We start from the raw sequence: 17,881 nt of genomic DNA, 5'->3' as shown, positions 1-17,881 counted from the left end.
AACATATCATTTAAAATACATCATATTCTCCCTGAACTTGATAGGAAGTGGCATACACCCTCTCTGACCAAACAGAATAGAGATTTGCAAGATGAAATCCTGAACGAGGCATGGTGATATTTTTAATCTTCCAAAAGGTCTCAATTCCCCATAGCTCTTAATGTTAGAAAAAATATTTATAAGATGACATTTATCACTCTGGAAGTTACATAAGACCTGCAAAATGAATAGTGGCGGGTCCTGATGTTTCACAAGTAGCAAACCATTTCTTTTCCTTACCACGTTGGTAGCTGTGCGTCAAGTCTTATGAGCCCTAGAACATGGCTATCACGATGACAAATGAGAATCTGGAAGTAGAGAACCTTCGGTCTGTCATCTTAATTATGCAAGAAGGATAGCACCAGCAAGAATATATGGACCCCGGTAATAGGTGTTGGGGGCTATAAGGCTAACATTTATATAACATTGGACAATGTGATTGATAGCCTAGCCCTGTGGGCCTCTAACTGGGTCCTTTGCCTAGAGTGACGTCACCCAAAGACACGCCAGATTGGAAAATCATTCTTATGCTTTTATTTTAGCCACAGCAAAAAGAGAAACAGACCCAGGGTGACTCATTTTAGATCCATGGGTTCGGAGAGACCAAGACACTGGGAGTTCATTTCAGCTCTTTATTGTGACCTCAGCATGATCATACAAGAACTGAAACTGAATCAAAGAACCCCACAACCAACCCCAACATATATACAGAAGCCCCACAATAGATCTTACAGCGAGTGCACATTATTGGTCAGTTTCTCTTTAAACCAACTGGATCTGGCAGATGGGATCGAGCTGCACATTGGCCAGTTACAATGCAAGCTTACACTCCTGCCTCGGACCTCAAGCTTGGTCCTGGGTAGAACTACAGACACAACAACTCACACCTAGAAAGACCTGTGCCATCAAGAAAGGGTTACATAGCATTATATACATCTACCTCAGAGAGCTGGCTGCATCCCTGGACCAGTGCAGTAATGCCACTCTCTCAGAGTCCTATCCAGGTCACCTTTGGTCCAATCCCAAAGTCTCCAGGCTAGCCCTGGAATACTGGTGTCAGGATTGTAGAATCTCTGTCATAAATTAGCCTGAGTTCCTCCATGTCAGTTATATTACTAGATGGGGCCCGGCGCCTGCTAGTCCCGGCCTTGTAGTTTGTAAGCAATAAAATAGAATAGTGATGTTATGTTAACCTTATCTTGTTATGGGCAGAAAGGGCTGTTTGTTACCTCTTTCAAGGATGGGAGTTTGGAATCCTGTTTTGGTTTCACATATGTCTTTTCTCACTCACCTCCCCCCCTTGGGAACTGTCAAGTTTTGGGCGGGAGAAATGTATTGATAAGCTGAGGCAAATCTGGCTTCTAGTCAGATTTGACTTTTCAGTCCATTGCGTGTAGTGCTAATCAATAAAACTATTTTTCTTTTGAATAAGTTTTGTTGTGAGTTTCCTGTGCGCTTGACATCAAGTCAAATCTGACCACTCCTTTCACCTGCAAAATGCAGGGCGAGGGACATACTTTTTCTGATCAGGGAGAGGGCCTGGATTGGGACCTCTCCCAGGCCGAAGGCGCTGGTGCGGGGCCGCACAGCTCGGCCATGATGCGGGCTGTCTCGGGGGCAACCCCGGGACCCGAGGAATTTTTGGAACGTCACATCACCCAGCGCAGGCGGTTGTCAAAATACGACCGCCCTACTGGGGATGAACGTTGGCCGGAGCACCTGGGACTGCCTAGCTACGCGCTGGAGCCTGTGGGTGAGACGCAGGACTTGCAGTACAAGCTGGACAGGGTGACTAACTGGCTGCAGGACCTCTCGGGTCGGCTGGATCCGGAGGAGAGACGCCGAACACAACGCCTGCTAAGGGACGTGCTCGGTGGGGGTGCACACGATACCAGTGCACGGAGAGAGAGCGGTGGGTTTGCACTGCAGGAGCACGGCATGGCGGCCGCGCAAGCAACGGCAGAGGCGGCTGAGGCGCTGGCCAGAGCCCGGGCTCAGCTAGAGATCGAAGCCGAGGCGGAAGCACGCGCAAGGGCGCAGAGGGAGAGAGAAGACGAAGGCGAGGAACGAGAGGACGAAGGTGGCGCTGGCGGCGACGGTGCTGGTGGAGACGGCGCGGACGGAGGCGAGGACGCAGCAGCGGCGGCGGCGGCACGGGCAGCGGCGGATGTCGCGGGAGCCGAGGCGGCGGCAGCGGCGGCGGCGCGTGAAGCAGCGCGAGCGGCCGCGCGAGCAGCAGCAGCGGCGCAGGCAGCGGAACGAGCGAGAGTGGCGGCTGGGAGAGGGAGAGGCATTGGCCGGGGTGCAAGACCCCCGGCCCCGGCCCCAGCACCGGCGGACTGGGGCCCAGGGCGCCTACCTGCCCACCTCCGTGGAGTGGAAATGCGGAACACCTATAAGTTCAAGGCAAAGTTTTCTGGGGACCCCTCCGATTTCCCCACGTTCCTGGTGCACCTCCAAGCCTACATGATGGACATGGGGTTCACTTTCCAAGACGACGCCGAACGGGTGCGTTTCGTGGGGCAAGCCCTGGAAGGCAAAGCTGCCAAATGGTTCGTGGATTTGTACCGTTACCACCCCCAAGCCACCCGCGACTACAACCATTTTATGAGGGCCCTGCGCCAGATGTACGTGGAACCGTTTGAACGGGAGACTGCGGAGAAGAAACTCCGGGCTCACCGGCAGGGAAAGTTGTCTGTGGTGGAGTACGCCAGGGAATTTAAAGAGCTGGCTTCCTCTGTACCAGACTGGACGGAGCCCCAACGTGTGCTGGCGTTTGTAGGGGGCCTCAATCCCACTCTGGCTGACAAGTGCCTCCTCCTGGAAGACCCCCTCACTGTCGAAGGGTGGGTCCAGCTGGCTGGAGAAATGGAAAACCGTTTGGAACGGGCCTCAATGGTGCAAGCCCTGGCCGGGAAAACCATGGCGAAGACTTCCACCCCGGTGAAGACCAAGCCCCGAACCAAATTGGAACCGGCGGAGCGCACTCGGCGCATGGAGAAAGGGCTGTGCTTGGGATGTGGCCAAGCCGGGCATTTCCTCGCACACTGCCCAACGAAAGTGGCATCAACCCCGAAAGCTGCGAGCAGCGCCCCATCGAAAGCCACGCCTGCCAAGAAAACCACCACCAAGAAAAGCACCAAATCTCTCCTGGTTCCAGTGGCTGCCGTGCCAGCGGTGGACGACTCGGAGGAGGGAAGCGGGCTGGAGGACGAGGATCAAGCTGAGGAGCAGTCGGGAAACGAGGACGGTCTGCTGTAAAGGCGCCCCGCCAGCAGGCCGCCAACAGGGGCAAACGCGTGGTGAGTGATTCCCCCTTGCTACTCCTACCGGCCAACCTTTCTAACCCCAAGTCGGGGAAAACGGTGGGAATCCGATGTATTGTGGACTCGGGGTGCACCCAATCCCTAGTGAGCCCGGTACTGGCCGAGACTTTGGGGGTGGGGAAAGTGGCACTGAAAGAACCCTTGCCAATCACCCAGTTAGATGGGAAATGCGCTCCCGGTGGGGAAGCCACGGCAAAGACTCGCCCCATGGACTTGGACATAAAAAAACATTGGGAGCAAATCCAACCTTTGGTGGCCCCTCACTCTGCCTTCCCATGCGTGTTGGGGTTGGATTGGCTGAGGGAACATGATCCCCTTGTGAAGTGGAAGGAAGGGACTGTGGAATTTACCTCCGCCGCTTGCGAGCAGCACACGCGGCAGCAGGGTCCTCCGGGATCCGGGGTGGTGGCTGCTTTGGGGGTGGGGGTGGACGCGCTCCCTCCTGAATACCGGGACTTTGGTGATGTGTTCGCGGAGGTGGAGTGCAACCAGCTCCCCCCCCACCGCAAAACTGACTGTGCCATCGAATTAAAGAAGGGGGAGCCTCTCCCCAAAGCCAAACTGTATTCCATGAGCCCGCGAGAGATGGCAGAGCTTAGAGAATTTTTGGATAAGAACCTAGCGAGGGGTTTTATCAGACCAGCCACATCTTCCTTGGCAGCCCCGGTCCTTTTCGTAAAAAAGAAGGACGGTTCGCTGAGGTTGTGCACCGACTACCGCGGGTTGAACGCGGTCTCCACCTGCAACGCCTACCCGCTTCCCCTGATAAAAGACTTGCTGGGCCACTTGGGGAAGGCGCGCGTTTTTTCGAAACTGGACTTAAGGGAAGCCTACTATCGAGTTCGGATCAAGAAAGGGCATGAATATTTAACAGCTTTTAATACGCCCCTGGGGCAGTTTGAATACACCGTAATGCCGTTCGGCCTCGCCGGCGCTCCGGGCGTGTTCATGAATATGATAAATGAAATTATGCATGATTTATTGTACCAAGGGGTGTTGGTTTACATTGATGATATTCTTGTGTATTCAGAGAATGTTGAGAGTCATACTAAGCTGGTCCGCGAAGTGCTCCGCCGCTTGCGGAAGCACCAGTTGTTCGCTAAATTGTCAAAATGTGAGTTCCACCGCGAGGCAGTGGAGTTCTTGGGTTTCCGGGTCTCCCAGGCTGGGATCGAAATGGACCCTGGCAAAGTGCGTGATTTGCTGGCATGGGAGCCTCCCCGCACCAGGCGGCAATTACAAAGTTTCTTAGGGTTCGCTAATTTTTACAGGACCTTCATCCCCAACTTTGCCAAGGTTGCGCTGCCCCTCACTGACTTGTTAAAAACCAAAGGGGGGAAGACGGCAAGCCGACCTGGGGCGCCTCTCTCCTGGACTCCCTCCTGTCAGGAGGCGTTTGACAAACTAAAGCTGTTATTCACGTCTGAACCGGTGTTGGCCCATGCCGACCCCTCTAAGCAATTTACAGTACAAGTAGATTCTTCGGACGTAGCAATGGGGGCCGTGATCCTCCAGGAGGGGGGAGACGGGAAATTGCACCCCCTGGCCTATTTATCAAAGAAATTTTCAGCGGCAGAAAGAAATTGGGCAATTTGGGAAAAAGAGGCGGCTGCAGTGAAATTGGCCCTTTCCACGTGGCGGCATTGGCTGGAGGGGTCCACAATCCCGTTTGTAGTCTGGACAGATCATAAAAACCTTCAGGCACTCAAACAGCCCCGCTCGCTTTCAGCCAAACAAATGAGATGGGCGGAGTTTTTCGCTCGTTTCAACTTCTCCCTAAAGCATCTTCCTGGCAAACTGAATTTTTTGGCTGATGCACTATCGCGCCTGCCTCAGTACAACAGCAAACGAGACCCATTGGTAGATACCGTCTTTACTCCCGCCCAACTGGGGATGGCCGCTGTGACGCGCAGCCACACAAAGACTGTTACGCCCATCCCAGGGGGCTGGGTCCAAAAGGACTTGTCAACTGACCCAGAGTTTTGTTCCCTCCGCCCTGATTTGTCTGAGAAGGGGGGGTTCTTTTTCAAAGGCGAAAGACTCTTTGTGCCTGCCGTGGCCCGGGGGAAGGTTTTGAAACTTTGCCACGATGCTAAAACCGCTGGACATTTTGGTTTTGTGAAAACTCTGCACCTGGTCAGGAGACAGTACTGGTGGCCATCTTTGCGCAAAGATGTGGAGAAATATGTGCAGGGGTGTCCCATTTGTATTGCTTCAAAGTCAATTGGGGGCAAGAGGAAGGGACTTTTGCAGCCGCAGCCCACCCCCTCACGTCCATGGACTGATGTAACTATGGACTTTATTACAGACCTGCCCCCCAGCCAAGGGAACACCGTCATATGGGTTGTAGTGGATGCTTTTTCCAAACAGGCTCATTTCATCCCCTGTACGGGCGTGCCCTCAGCACCAAAGCTGGCCTCTCTTTTTATTAAACACGTGGTACGTCTGCACGGGATCCCGACACGTGTCCTGACGGATCGGGGCCCCCAGTTCGTTTCTAAGTTTTGGAGGGAGCTTCTTAAACTATTGGGTGTGGAGCAAGCCCTCACCTCGGGCTATCACCCGGAGTCAAATGGCCAGACCGAGAGGGTAAACCAAATCCTGGAGCAGTATTTGCGCTGTTTTATCAACCACCAGCAGGATGATTGGGTTTCTTTATTGCCACTTGCTGAATTCGCCTATAACAATGGGGTCCACTCCTCAACTGGGGTATCGCCCTTCAAGGTGGTGTATGGAACTGATTTAGTGTCAGCCCCCACTTGGGGACTTAGCTCCGCAGAGGTCCCTGACATAAATAAATGGGCAGCCTCCATCAGTACGGGCTGGCCAGAAATCGTTGCTAGCCTCAAGGAAGCCAAAGATGCCTATAAGGCTCAAGCTGACAAGAAGAGAGTACCTGCCCCTGATTGGAAAGTGGGTGATTTAGCCTACCTGTCTACCAAGAACTTAAGGTGCCAGCAGAAATCCAGGAAACTTGGTCCAAAGTTTGTGGGACCATTTAAAGTGGTAAAATTGATAAATGCTGTGACTGTGGAGCTAGCTCTACCAAAAACTTACAGGAATGTGCATCCGGTTTTTCATTCCAGCCTGCTGCGAAGAGCTCCAGCCCCGGACGAGTGGCACCCTCCTCCATCTATGCCTGTTCCAATTTACATCGATAAGGACACCCACTATGAAGTCAACCAAATCTTAGACTCTCGCTTGCATAAGGGTCGCCTTCAATATTTGGTCGATTGGAAGGATTTCCCCTCTGGGGATAAAGAGTGGGTTGAGGCTGGGAGTGTGAAGGCACCCCGCCTTCTCCGGGCTTTCCATCGAGCATTTCCTGATTGTCCTCGCCCGGTTGATGCCGGCTAGGTGGAGGAGTGAAGTTTGTTTTAATGCGGAGGGATGTCAGGATTGTAGAATCTCTGTCATAAATTAGCCTGAGTTCCTCCATGTCAGTTATATTACTAGATGGGGCCCGGCGCCTGCTAGTCCCGGCCTTGTAGTTTGTAAGCAATAAAATAGAATAGTGATGTTATGTTAACCTTATCTTGTTATGGGCAGAAAGGGCTGTTTGTTACCTCTTTCAAGGATGGGAGTTTGGAATCCTGTTTTGGTTTCACATATGTCTTTTCTCACTCACCTCCCCCCCTTGGGAACTGTCAAGTTTTGGGCGGGAGAAATGTATTGATAAGCTGAGGCAAATCTGGCTTCTAGTCAGATTTGACTTTTCAGTCCATTGCGTGTAGTGCTAATCAATAAAACTATTTTTCTTTTGAATAAGTTTTGTTGTGAGTTTCCTGTGCGCTTGACAACTGGTCTCATACCTCTGGCATGGAAAGGGTCACCAGATCAGGATTCAGCCTCCAAGCTTATATTAAACAGAGCATATTCCTAAACACTGTTTTACTTCTGGTGCCAGCCTGTGCCGAACATTGTTCTATCAAGGATGTAAAAGTAAAGCGACCCAGAATCTTAGTCTAAATATGCCAGGGCTAACTGCAGTCTGCTTTTGGCATACTTCTTTAGCTTATCTTTATTCTAGCTGTTCTGTGTTCTACTGTAGGCGAAGGTTACATAGCAAACAGCATTTCTTAATACAAAGCAGAGAGAGCTCTTCTCCGTTACACCACTAAAGTTAATAACTAAATGATTACTTAGAAGGTTGTAATCCTATCCTTTATCACCAACGGAGGAAAAAATAAGGATTTTTAAAAAACTTTTGGAAAGTTTTATGGCAATACAGAACAAAGATTTGGAGACCAATTTTAAGACTTGGATCCCAGGGAGGATTTTCTTAAATGGAGAAAAGGGTGATTTATTCATTTCCTCTTCTTGCTGCTAATTCCCTCTTCACACAGGAGTAGCATGGGGCTGCAGTGGAAGGGGGGAAGTGAAGTCCTGCTCTGTAAACTCAAATTCTTTCCCATGTGGAAATGTCCATGGATTATGACTTTACTGGTTAATCCAGTTTTGAGCTGCAAATATTTACGCTGCTCTGTAAAAGTTTTTTTTATTGTTTCCCCCCCCCCCCCTGCATATGCTGCTGCTGTTTATGGTTTAACTTGTAGCTGTTTTGCTGACCATTTCTCCTTTTATTTTACAGAAGCCATGTTAAGCTTCGGAAAGACAAAAAGAACAATATAAATAAGTTAAATAATAAAATACACAAGAAAGTTATAAATTGCACGATTAGGAGAAAAAATAATACATCATATATCCTAGTTCTAAGTTAAAAACTCACTTGTCAGAATTATCCTTGCGGTTTGTAAATTGGCACAAAATGGTATATACCTTTTGCATATGTAGGCCTTTGGCATGATGTCCTCATGAGCACATTCATTTTTCTAGGAGGGGGGAAAGCCAGAATTCCCTGTCAAGTGGTTCGCAAGCCTAGGAGTTGTCCTTCAAGGCCCAGCTGCTGTGATGCAAAGGTATAAAAGTGTTTTAAACTCCCGGTGCCCAGCTGTTAAGGAAGCATATAGATGATACATTAAGCCTACACAATAATGGGGTAAGGGACCAAGGGACCAAGGGACCAAGCCCTATGAAGATAGGTTGAGGGACTTGGGAATGTTCAGCCTGGAGAAAAGGAGGTTGAGAGGGGACATGATAGCCCTCTTTAAGTATTTGAAAGGTTGTCACTTGGAGGAGGGCAGGATGCTGTTCCCGTTGACTGCAGAGGAAAGGACACGCAGTAATGGGTTTAAACTACAAATACAACAATATAGGCTAGATATCAGGAAAAAAAATTCACAGTCAGAGTAGTTCAGCAGTGGAATAGGCTGCCTAAGGAGGTGGTGAGCTCCCCCTCACTGGCAGTCTTCAAGCAAAGGTTGGAGACACACTTTTCTTGGGTGCTTTAGGATGCTTAGGGCTGATCCTGCATTGAGCAGGGGGTTGGACTAGATGGCCTGTATGGCCCCTTCCAACTCTATGATTCTATGATTCTAAGGTGGAGGAATAGATCAGCCACCTACCTCATTAATTGTCAATAAAATGTCACCCACGACCAGCCTAGAGAACGTCTCTGTATTAATTTTGTACATCTATTGAGACGTTTATATAAAACGCTTTCAAGCAGTTAGTGGTATAGTATTTTGAAATCTCCAGACATCTTCAAATGGCTGGCAAAACAAGTAAATTTACTTAAGCCAAGTCTGTCTAGGGAAGGTACGCTGAGACTGTATGACACAACTGTCTCAGAAAATGCTCTGTAGTCTCACAGTCCACACGGCTCTCTCAGGTGGGACCTGGATCAGAGCCTCCTTTGGCAATCTTAATTGCCTGTGTTGGTTTTATGCACTTTACTGGATCAGGCTGCCCTTCATGAAATTCTCAATACCCAACAAGGAGAACACTTATTGTAGCAGCCCTAATAAGCCCAGCTCATCAGAGCTTGGAAGCCAGGCTACCAGTCGAATTCTGGATCAGGCTAATGGCTCTGTTAATTATCTTTAAGGTCATACGCGGTCAGGGCCCAGTGTACCTGACGGACCGCCTCTCTGTGTATGCCCCCCCAAAGAGCTCTACACTCTGCCACCGCCAACCAATGAAGGATCCCTGGCCCAAAAGAAGCCTGCTTGGCCACAACCAGGGCCAGAGCCTTCTCTGTCCTGGCCCCCACCTGGTGGAATGAGCTCCCAGAGGAGTTCAGGGCCCTGATGGAGCTAAAACAGTTCCGCAGGGCCTGCAAGAGGGAGCTCTTCCATGAGGCATTTGGTTGAGGTCAACTGGAATCAGTAACATCTGCAGAGCCCCTGAAACTCCCTCCCAAGAGCCCATACACCTGAACCATGGACCTGTTTGAACTGTTATAAATTAGACTGTTACCTTCAGTAATAGTTGCTATTGTTATTGTTATGTTGTTACAGTTCATTTATATGTCAAGTTATGCAGAAACAAAGTTCTACGTAGATTCAAATGGGTAACCGTGTTGGTCTGAAGTAGCACAATAAAATCAGAGTCCAGTGTCACCTTTAAGACCAACAAAGATTTATTCAGGGCGTGAGCTTTCGAGTGCAAGCACTCTGATTTTAAAGTTTTATGTATTCTTTATGTTCCATATGAACAGCCCTGAGTCTGAGGGGAGGGCTGTATACAAATATAACAATAAATAAAAGAAAGAAAGAAAAGCAGGGTCAGCCATAGTCACTAACTGGACAGGAGACCCCCAAGAATGAGTGGGGCAGCTATGCAGAAGGAGGTGATGGAAAGCCACCTGTGTTTATCTCAGGCCTGGAAAACACCAGGAGTGGAACTTCATGAGGTCGCCCTGAGCCAGCTGTGGCTTGACGGAACACTTTAGAACACTTAGTAACTTCAGTGGAGCCTGCACAGGATCCGAGCATGTTGGTCACATCCTGAGCATTACAGAAAAACTCGCTCCCATAAAATGTTAAATATAAAAAACAAGTCAACTTAAATTAGGACGATCATGACCAACTGCAATGAAAGAGAAATCTCCTCAATGGCCACATAAACCATTTCTCCCACTATAAAATCCAGAAAGTTTGTGATCCATTTTAAAGAGTTAGAAAAAGTGAGATTTACTTCTGGCTGTTTAAGAGAACTCTCTACAGGACCTCCATTTACAACTCAGGGGCATTAGCCAGAAGATTTTTTTCATGGTTTTCGGGGGATCTGAGAGTGAAAGATCACATCTCTTATGGACCGAGGAACAGAAAGGAGAATATTCAGTGAATACGTTTTATGACATCCTATAAGACATTAATTCCTTCAGGAGACAGGATAAGAAATTATACACTAGCTGGAGTTCTCGGAAACGAATCAAAGACGTAAAAGGCTGCTTGGATGGAACTCACCAAAGAAGCAAGCTTGAATAGAGGAATCCTCAATTTGTTCTCTGTAGTTTGGGTCAGTCAGGTCCTGGTTCCTTGGGAACCACATGGCTGTTTCAAAATGGTGGAGATCTCTTTTCTCCCACATGCATAAGGGAATGATCATAGGGATGCATAGGCGCGAGCAGATTGCTGTAGGTCATCTATTTTGCATTCATTCAACATCCGTCGCAATAAACATTGCATTGAGTGCACCACAGAGAATCTGCCTTGCACGGGAGGATTTTCTGCACACCTAACAGAGATAACCTCTTGATCCCCTAGAACCAAGCTTCTTGTCTTCTTTGTGGAAACCATCTGAATGCTGGGCTCCAAATAACATGCTTAAGAAAAATGTTCTTAATTCCTCTTTACCCAATTTCTCCCTGAAATCCAACAAGCCATTCCTTTCTTTCTTTCTTTCTTTCTTTCTTTCTTTCTTTCTTTCTTTCTTTCTTTCTTTCTTTCTTTCTTTCTTTCTTTCTTTCTTTCTTTCTTTCTTTCTTTCTTTCTTTCTCTTTCTTTCTTTCTTTCTTTCTTTCTTTCTTTCTTTCTTTCTTTCTTTCTTTCTTTCTTTCTAGGAATTTGGAGGAATTTGTTTGGAACAAAGAGAAATTTTGTTTTTTGCCTGTTTCTGTTCGGATCAAGGAGAAATGTGCAGAGTGGAGGAGCAGGACAGGAGAGTTTGCAACATTTCACATTTTCACTCAGTAGATGCTCAGAGGAAGGTAGTGACTTCCCAAGCCTTCCTGTCCTTCTACAGACCTGCCGTGTGTAGCATAAAAGAACTCCAAGGGCTGAAGTTACAAAGGCATGCACTCATTTCTCTTCAAAGAGAACTGAAAGAGAAATCCCTTTGTCTGAAGAGGAAAAAAGAAGAACAGGAGGAAGGAATGGCTGTACCTTAAAAAGTACAAGTAATGCCCCTGGACAATGGTGGATGCTTGCTCATCTCTGATGCATGAAAGAGTGTCCAATACAAGGTGATGACTCACTGAGTTGTGGCTTGCTTGGCACAACCACACTCGCAGCTGGGAGGAGGCCTAGCCAACGGCCTCTAGATGAGCTATAAAGAATCTCTTCCATACATTCACACCATAGTATGGAATGGATCATGCTTTCTGAAAAACCATCTAGTAACCTACATCATTTCCCATTAGCAAGCACTCGGGTACTAATTCATTAAAAGCCCTATATTAACAGGCTAATCAGCATCTTATGAACTGTTGGCCTAGGATCAAAGAGACTCCATTTTGAAACCCCACTCGGTTGGTGACCTGGGACCAGTCTCTCTGTCTTATGCAGCCTACCTCACAGGATCAGTACTGTGACAATAAAAGGGAGAAGGGGGAATCACATTGTAAGCCACTTTGGGTCCCCAGTGGAATGAAAGTTGAATATAAACATCTAAATCTATCTCTGTATCATCTGCCTAGTGGAAGGTCTGAAGTTCAGTCTTTGACATTCCCAGCCAAAGAGTCTCAGATAACTACAGGGTCTGAAGAGCTCTTTCCAGTCAAAGTTCAGAGCCACCTGAACCAATATAATAAAGCAACTTTGTAGGTCCTGAACTGCAGATAGATTTATGCTCGAGTTATTTATCCAACCCTTTTTGAAGTCATCAGAGCTAGGAAACAATGAGAGAGAGCCACAAGGGGTGGTGAGAACAAACATAGCCTAAGGTATCATCTGTGCTTGACTTTAGGACTTGGGGTACTGAAGTTCCTTGTTCTTAAAGTGAGAGCCATCGAATTAGGCCTACCTGAAGAAAGTCACTATGACCAGCACTGAGGGTAGATGTAGTGAAAAGTCAGAAAGACTTAGGTAATGTTTATTATCTAATTGTTTTTGTATTGTTGATAGGTTGCTGTTACTGGCTGCCTTAGGTCCTGAAAAGCTCAGTTGAAACCTAGGTCTATAGATGTTTTGAATAAATAGATGAACCGTTGAATGAGGCTTTCTCCAACAGCCAGAGGGGCAAAGCTCTGAGCTCCTGTTCTTCCCCTCAGCCCAGCACAACTAATAGGTATTATTCAAAATAATAATAATAAGAGTTGGTTCTTATAGGCCACATTTCTCTAACCGAAGGAGTCTCAAAGCGGCTTGCATTCACCTTCCCTTTCCTCTCCCCACAACAGACACCCTGTGAGGGAGGTGAGGCTGAGAGAGCCCTGATATCACTGCTTGGTCAGAACAGCTTTATCAGTGCCGCGGCAAGCCCAAGGTCACCCAGCTGACTGCATGTGGGGGAGTGCAGAATCGAACCCAGCACGCCAGATTAGAAGTCCACACTCCTAACCACTACACCAAGCAAGTAAACAGAACTTTGGGTCTGAAAAACACACTTCAATATCTAAGAGATTATTTGTCTAAGACAAATAATGGAAATGTCCTTAATTTCCTCCATTCACACAGGTGACAGAATTGAGGTTTTCCTGTAAAATTGAGGTAACCTTTGCACGGAGCTTATTTTTGTGAAACCCAGGGGTGATATATCAATAATCGAGCAGGGTCACTGGTCAAAGCATTAAGAGCAGCACTGAAGCAAATACCCTTTCTCCTCACCCCACAACACTTTAAATCTACAGTTTAAAAATGGTCACTATGCCCAACGGTGAGAAGCAGCTACAAGGGACGTTAACGGCACGTTCTCATCTCAGAGGTGACTTCTGTAACGGGAACTGTTTTCAGTGTTTGGTGATTCACCAGATGCCTCCATTTTTGGTGCTTGATGAAAACACCACTCTCCAGCCAGGCCTTGATGTCTAGTTTCCTCTGGGTGCTGTCCTGCCAGGGTGTGAGGGAGGGAGGGTGGGGGTCATGTTTTATAGTGTTTTTGATGTGTTTTAGATTATTTTATTATGTATTGTTCCGACTTGCCCTGAGACCTTCGAGTGAAGGTACAGGATATAAATTCCTGAGTAAATAAATATTTCCACTATAAATCCAGGATACGATAGGGGTGCTTATCCAAGCTGAAAAAATACCCCCAAAATACCAGGTTCTCCAGATTAGAGGTTGCTGGCCTTAACCACTACACCAAGCAGCCTCTTGAGTATGGTGGTCTCTAATCCGTTCGATTCCTCACTCCTCCATACGAAGCTTGCTGGGTGACCTTGGGTCAATGACAGTTCCCTCAGAACTCGCTCAGCCTCACCTGCTTCCCAAGGTGCTTGTTGTGGGGAAAGGACGGGAAGGTGATTGTATGCCAGTCAGAGACTTCTTTAAGTACAGAAACGTGGGGTATAAAAACCTACTCTTCGTCTTTTACTGCTAGCCAGTTTTGAATCTTAAGCAAGAAGATATGTTATAATATCAATTTTTGTTATAAGAAAAGTGGAGGGGGAAAATGGCCTTTCTAGACTTTACAGTTTCTGAATGTCTATAGATAGAAAAAGAGATTTTAGGGTATTTGCAAGGTCCTTTGAGATTATAATGTGCAGCCGCCCTTCCCCCGCCGCAGCACCTGGGTTCTCCCCTGCCCCTGAATCATTTCAAATAGTAAAAAGTGCCTTTGAAATTCAATGCATACACTGTTTTTCATCTCTTTGAAGTTCTGCCTTTAATAAATGCTTATTTCCAGGCCTCCTTTTAATTAGCATGAAGATAAAATACCAATTTCCACAAACCCACAATGCAAAAATGAAAATTACCATGGACCCAAATGAAGTCATTCTGTCTTTGGTTAGATCCCAGGTTCAGAAGACTGATTCTGTCGGGGGTTTTATCTTCTGGCTTACAAGGAAGTCCCTAGGGGAGCTGTTATTTTATTTCGGTTTTTAACTGGGGGGGGTTGGTTTTTATACTACCAGGAGACTACCAGACTCACTACCAGGAGTCTCAAAGTGGCTTCCAATTGCTTTCCTTTCCTCTCCCCACAATAGACACCCTTTGAGGAAGGTGAGGTTAAGAGAGCTTGGTCAGAACAGCACTATCAGGACTGTGATGTGCCCACAGTCAGTTAGCTGGCTGCATGCAGAGGAGCGGGGAATCAAACCTGGCTCGCCAGATTAGGAGCCACTGCTCCTAACCACTATGCCAGTTTGGGTGAAATGTTTTGTCTCTGGAGAGGTTTTTTTTACATTTTAGGAAGGATCATAGGGTCTAATATACACTGTCCTTCACAGAGTGGCTGTTCCTGGGAAAGTGGGAGATATTAAGGTGTGTTTTTCAGACCCAAAGCTCTGTTTACTTGTTGCACCTGCAGTGTGGCCACAGGCCCCAAAGGACATTTGCCTTGTCCAAAAGCTACAGCCGTGACTGGCCCAGATCATATGGTTACTGCCCATGCAGGGATCGGGGCCCTGGGGAAAGCCTAGGGAATCCACATGACTGACAAGCTCAATGTGAAGTTCAACTAGGGACACACTGGTTTCCCCCAGCAGTACCCCCAACACAGAGTTAAGATCATTCATTTGGGAGAGAGACTTTCAAACTAGTAGATAGGAGGACGTGGCAAAAGGACCAATGTGAGTGGGGTGCCCCCAGTCCATTTGGGCAGCGGCCTCAGGTCCTAACCCCCACGGAAATAAATGGTGCCATTTTATATATTGCAATGATGGTGTCATTTAGATTTATAGCCTCAGCTACCTGCCAGGGCTTGCTCCTAAAGAGCTATTGGAACGTCTTGACTGCAGAGATTAATTGAAAGCTTTTCACTATTCTGTTCACTTGCACTAGAACATTCTTCAAATGCTGTACCTATACATCTCTGTATTAAATAGTCAATACCAAAATCCAGGGACTCTTCAGTGGGAGCTAAATTACCTCTAAAGGCTGCTTGGGCTATGGGAGCTGTTTTCCCCCAAACCACTAGGCCATATAATCGGATGGGTCTTCAGTTCTCTCTTAGTGTGATCAGTTAAGATTTCACTCTGACTGTGCGAGCACATGGGCCGTCACATTTTTCATCTGCTCTCTGCGTACGTGAGACACAAAGAAACCGATAATGCAGACGAGAGTTCAGATTAATAGCTGACTCTCAAAACGGACGCTCACCATTATTTTTCCCCTTTTCTGTTTTGTTATCCTTTGCCGTATCTCCAAACCTGTTCCAAATACTGCCCCATCTGATTCACTTAAGGATGCAATGCACTTTCTATTGTGTTTTGACTTTAGGAGAAGAGTCGGGGCATTTCCACACATTAGTAAAAATAGTGTTACACCAGATGAATGGCAAAGCGCTTCCCAGCCCCTCCTCACCTTTTTGCTGTCTCGCCTTTGTCTGCCACCTTTTCTCACCCTCTACATCTGCTGCTGGAAATGGCAGAAGAGAACAACCTGCCTTGTACTTCTGCCTGTCAATCAATTTAAGCAACCAATCCCCTTCCTCCATTGACTACAATGGGAATTTTGGCTTTTCTGCCCTTCCCAGGGCCTGGGGGGGTGGGGGGTTGAGGTGCAGCCTCCAAACCTTTAGGTTACTTCCTGGAGACTCTTCCCTGACTCCCCTACAAATTTCAGAATGATTGGTCCAAGGGATTCACATCTAGGGGCTCCTGAAGAGGGTGCCCCCATTCCTCCATTATATTCTATGGGACGGACTCTCCATTGGATATAATGGAGGGATGGGGGCACCCTCTTCAGGAGCATCATAAGTGGACTCTTTGGACCAATCATTATGGAATTTGGAGGGGAGTCAGGGAAGAGCCTCGTGGAGGTACCCTGAAAGTTTGGCGGCTGTAAGTTAAACCCCTACCCCCACGCCCTGGGAAAGGCGGATAAGCTTGTATCGTTGACTAGTTTTAATGTAAACTGCCCTGAGCCTTCGGGGAGGGTGGTATATAAATCTAAATAAATAAAATAAAATAAGCCAAAATTCCCATTATAGCCAACGGCTACATTGACTTTAATGGGTGCTGAAGCCAAATCCACCAGATTGGGTCCTTAGTGATTCACAAGTCCTTTGATTTTTTTTGGGGGGGGGGATCATTCCTGATTGGGGGGAACTTTTGAGAGGCTTGTTTTGTGTCACAACACAGAATAATATTTTCTTCTATTTCTGACATCACCTATAGGTGTGTCCGTCTATTCGTTGCTCCAGGCATGTTGCCGTTTTTTAAAAATAAATTCCTGTCCCCAGAAGAGGGAGGCAGACACGAGGGTGGGACAATACAGATGACTCTAGCTCGTTTGAGCCTCCATACCTTCCTACCTTCCAGATTCCTGCTGGTTGCTCTCCGGGTGCTAGCACTTTTTATGTTGGTGAATCCACTTTATACGATTCCCAAACTCTTCGGGACAGCGATCCCAAGCAGAGTTACAAGTGTATTTAAGTCTGTGTCGGGGTTGTCTGCTTGTCTTGATTTTTAGATCGCTCTCCACCTGTCCTTCATTCATCTATCTTCACAATAACCTTGATCGAAGTTCAGTATTCGTCCCATTTTACATGGGGTGGACTTGTTCAAAGCCCTATGCCTGAACAGGTATCTGAGCACTTCAGCGCATAGCCACATGAATTGCTGGAACCCCCTGGTTCTTGCTTGGTATTGAAGCATGTATCGTGTTAAGACCCATTGAGTCTCTTCTGACTTATGCAGCACTATGAAACATCCTGTAATGAATAGCCTTGCTCAGGTCTTGCTCACTTCATGGCCCATCATGTCCATTTGGGGAGGGGTTTGGTCATATACTCGATTAAAAATATATTAATATATATATTAAAATATATTGAAATGAATTAGCTCCTACCCATTCAGGAAACCTTTCCAGGGCTGTCAAGAAACCCTGGTTGAGAAAGCCTGAGTTAGAAGAACAATCTGTTTTAGTTAGTGAATAGAAGTCCTATCTGCTCCTGCAAAGGCTATGTAGACCAAAACACGTCACGCATCATGTGCTTCATAGGACATACATCTAGTAGTAGTGCTTGTAAATTGTATAGTCTGATATTCAGACAACGAATGGTTCTTAATTTTATATGTGCACACAATATGATAAATATATAATTTGTTGTTTTATTTTATTGGTTGTAGCTTGACACTCTAGGCAAAATTGGCATTGATAGAAGCCTGCCTAGCATTGAGCCAACTGGTCTGTACAAAAAATAAATTAATAAAATTGGGTGAGACGGCCTTCAAGAGCAGAACCAATTTACCACTCTTGACTCGCGACGTCTTTCACATTATTTGTAGCACTTCGGAGGGTTAATAATGGTCTAATGATGGGGGTGGCAACTTAATTGGAAACCTCTAA

General features: G+C 47.1%; 1 long non-coding RNA gene across 5 annotated transcripts in view; it reads right to left on the bottom strand.

Moving 5' to 3' along the window:
* LOC143839506 (uncharacterized) overlaps positions 1-17,881 on the bottom strand; it is a 36,163-nt gene that overhangs the window by 2,600 nt on the left and 15,682 nt on the right. For 4 of the 5 annotated variants that reach the window (XR_013231734.1, XR_013231732.1, XR_013231730.1 and 1 more), the window contains 2 exons: positions 8,145-8,271; positions 280-347 (listed from right to left, as the gene is read on the bottom strand). This is a non-coding gene — a long non-coding RNA (uncharacterized LOC143839506). The remainder of the gene's footprint in view (positions 1-279; positions 348-8,144; positions 8,272-17,881) is intronic. The other variant, XR_013231733.1, reaches the window with a different exon arrangement.

This window comes from Paroedura picta, chromosome 6, assembly GCF_049243985.1.
Source record: "Paroedura picta isolate Pp20150507F chromosome 6, Ppicta_v3.0, whole genome shotgun sequence".
NCBI lineage: Eukaryota > Metazoa > Chordata > Lepidosauria > Squamata > Gekkonidae > Paroedura > Paroedura picta.
This window is presented reverse-complemented; position numbering and strand designations above follow the sequence as displayed.